Source organism: Tursiops truncatus, chromosome 2, assembly GCF_011762595.2.
Source record: "Tursiops truncatus isolate mTurTru1 chromosome 2, mTurTru1.mat.Y, whole genome shotgun sequence".
In the NCBI taxonomy this organism is placed as follows: domain Eukaryota; kingdom Metazoa; phylum Chordata; class Mammalia; order Artiodactyla; family Delphinidae; genus Tursiops; species Tursiops truncatus.
Window position 1 is genome coordinate 10,671,140 of NC_047035.1, and position 3,686 is coordinate 10,674,825.

The following is a 3,686-nucleotide window of genomic DNA, read 5'->3' on the forward strand; positions in this document are numbered from 1 at the left end:
TGCTTTAATGGTGTCCCTTTTCTGTTCAAGAACTTGAACTGGGGCTTCCCTGGTGGCACAGTGGTTGAGAGTCCGCCTGCCGGTGCAGGGGACGCAGGTTCGTGCCCCAGTCCAGGAAGATGCCACATGCCGTGGAGCGGCTGGGCCTGTGAGCCATGGCCGCTGAGCCTGTGTGTCCGGAGGCTGTGCTCCGCAACGGGAGAGGCCACGGCAGTGAGAGGCCCGCATACCGCAAAAAAAACACAACAAACAAACAAACAAACAACTTGAACTGATGCCTAAGTCCCACTGAAGCCTGTCCAAAGTCTCAGCCCCCATATTTTCTATTGTAAAGTCCTTCCACAGTTCAGCCGCCTGCTCTCACCAGGTTTGCTGCCTCTGCTTGTGCTGGAAACCATGCTCATTCCTGCCTCCAAACACTTGGTTACACATTTCCCCCACCATGAATACTCTTTCCCTTTTCTCCACTAGTAGTAATCTACCTTGTCCTTCAAAGTTCAATTTATGCCTGCTTTCTTTCTGGAATGATCCCAGATAATCTTAACTCTGCTCTCCTCCTCAATCCCGATACCCCCATCGTTTATGCACATGGTCTTGTCCAGTTTTCTACACTTCCATGTGTTTCATGTTTCTATTTCAGAGATAGAAGGCAACATTGTCTAGTTGGATTTGAAATTGAGCCTCAGCTCTGTCACCTATTAGCTGTGTGGCCTTGGGCAAGATACTAACCCTCTCTGGACCTAGTTTCCTCATCTATAAAAAAAGGACAATAGTATCTACTTTGCAGGATTGTGGTGATTTTTAGAGGAAATGGGCAGAAACACATCTGGCATACAGGGAGCTTCATGATGACGGCTACCTTTGGTATCAATGATCTCCAAGGCCTCCTTCTTCTGGCCTGGCCTTCTCAGAGGGTGTGATTAAAGAGAGCTGGATGGGGCTTCCTGGTGGCGCAGTGGTTGAGAGTCCGCCTGCCAGTGCAGGGGACACGGGTTTGTGCCCTGGTCCGGGAAGATCCCACATGCCACGGAGCGGTTGGGCCCGTGAGCCATGGCCGCTGAGCCTGCGCGTCCAGAACCTGTGTTCCGCAATGGGAGAGTCCGCAACAGTGAGAGGCCCGCGTACAGCAAAAAAAAAAAATAGGAGACGGAGGGCAAGCTGCAATTTCACTCACACCCGACGTTGATGGAACGCACGTTCGCAACTTGAAGTTACGTACGCAGGGGACTTACTGTATTGGTTTTTATTACTATTACGATCGTCCTCCATCACCTACTGTGCTGGATACCATCAGTCCTTCATTCCGTGTGCCTCTCCAGACCTAGTCTCTGTCCATGGAGGCTGATGCCCAAGGATGCAGGACCTGGATCCTTGCTTCTAGCTTCCCTTTGGGCTCAGCTAATGAGGAACCCAGAGGAGGGGAGGGAGGGGAGCGTTGTCAGGGTATAGTTTTCTCCCATCTCCTTCCCTGAGGCTGCTGAGGGTGAGGCCACAGAAGGCCCCTCCCTACAGCTCTCTCCCCCTCCAAGTCCTGGTAACAGCTCCTCCCCAAACCCCCTCAGGGCCCCTAATGTTACTAGCCCCAAAGTACTGCGTGGTCCCTTTATTAAATTCTCCTGAAATCACCCAAATTGACTATGTCATCTGTTTCTTTCCAGGCTCCTGTTTGAGACACCTACTTTCTCAATATTGTACCTAACACTGTTAGGTTTCATCAAATGTCATAGGTCGATCAGGTTCCCTGAGGCTCTTCTGAATTTCTCTTTTAAAGATGACTTGAAATATATGTGTATTTTAAAGATCATTATTAGGATGAATTTAAGAATTCATACTTATTTTAAAGATTTAACCATAAGGCTCCCTGAGACTATGTCAGAAACCCCTGGGATCTGGAGGTTCCTCGAGAATGCCATGCAAATCACTAAGGCAATGCCTGGATGAGGGTGGCTGAGGAGATGCCCGGGAGCCACGCTGTGAAGTCCATGACCTTCACGGCTGGGGCACGAGTCCCGTGGCCGAGTCCTCAGGAAGAGATGTCTTCTGTCCCCTCCTTGGAGCCATAGTGCCCCTCAGAGAAAAAAAGCAGTGCCCTGGGCAGCTGCGCTGGGCTGCAGAGGGAGCGGTGCCCAATACCAGCGGTCTCTCTAGACCGTGGAGCCAGGCTGTGCTGGAGGGAGCCCCACAGTAGACAGTCAGCCTGCCCCAGACCTTGACAATGGCAGCTCCAAGCCAGACTCGATTTGTTTTTAAAAAATAAAGAAACGAGACGTTTCTTGAACCTCAGCGTTAGAGGAGAGACGCATTGTCACCCCTCCTATTTTGTAGGAGAGGCTTGTGATGATGGCCACCCAGAAGCAAGGCCTTAATTCCCAGAAGCCTTTGCAGATGGGTGAGCAGAATTTCCAGGTCCTGCCCTTAAGGAGAGGGGCATGATGATAGGAGGTTATTCTCACTCTGTTCTGTGAAGTCTCAGGGGCCCATGCTCCTTCTAGCCCTAAGATATTGCCTTCTTCTACGGGGTCTGAGTTGTCTCCCCATTTATGTCTGCATGCCAGTGGTTGCCAGAGCCTTGGGATGGGGGATGAAGGTCACTGGAAAGAGATAGCAGGCAGGAATTTATTGGGGTGATGGACCTGTTCTGTATCTTGATGATGGTGGGGGTTACGTGAACATATACAAGTGTTAAAATTCATAGAACTGTACACCGAAACGGGGGAAAAGGCAATTTTACTGCATAACCTAAAGAATAAAATTACTACACACACGCATATATGTAGATGTGTATGCGTGTGTGTGTATATATACACATCTAGTGTTTAGTGGTATGCCTGAGGCACAGAAAGTGATCTAGAACAGTTCTCCTCAATGACCAGCAGCCCACAATTACTATCAGGATCCCTGATGAGATAGCGCCTCACGCTAGAGGATAAATCAATTACTTCGCTAAGCACTCTCTTCAGGCTGGAGCCAAGTTTTCTTTTTCACGGGAAGACTTTCCCTGTGGAGTTAACAGCTTGTTGATTTACATGACGGTGCAAGCTCCCTCTGTAGAAGCAGGTGGGTGCTTTGAGAAGCACTGCTCTAGAAACTGTAGCTGTAATAACATTCGTGTTATTTACATAAGAACGTTGTAACAATGGTCACTGAAGGCAGAGACCATGGCATGGATCTCTGGTGCCCAGCGCCGGGCACAGGACGTGGCTGGCAGACAGGAGATGTCAAATCAGGTTTGCTGGAAAGGATGAAGACTTGTACTCACAGTTCATCCACTCATGGGATTGACGAACTGAGGGGCAGACAAATAAACAGTGTAGTCTAAGGCAAGCCATATGGAGATGCCAGCTGAGTAGTGGCCCAAGAAAAGAGTCCTGCACAAGGACCAAAAGGGGTGACAACCTGTTGGAATGTGTCTTTCCCTGGTGCCTGAGATTTTGCCTTTTTTCCACGTGTGCCCCCAGAACCAGTCCTTCTCTCCAAGTCTCTACAGGCTGCTGCCCTGCTGCCACCTGTTTTAGTCCAGAGCACCTTATCCTGCTTAAGAAAAGTCATACAAGGGAATTCCCTGGCGGTCCAGTGGTTAGGACTCCGTGCTTCCACTGCAGGGGGCCTGGGTTCGACCCCTGCTCAGGGAACTAAGATTGTTCTGCAAGCCACACAGTGTGGCCAAAAACAAAAGTAACACAAGA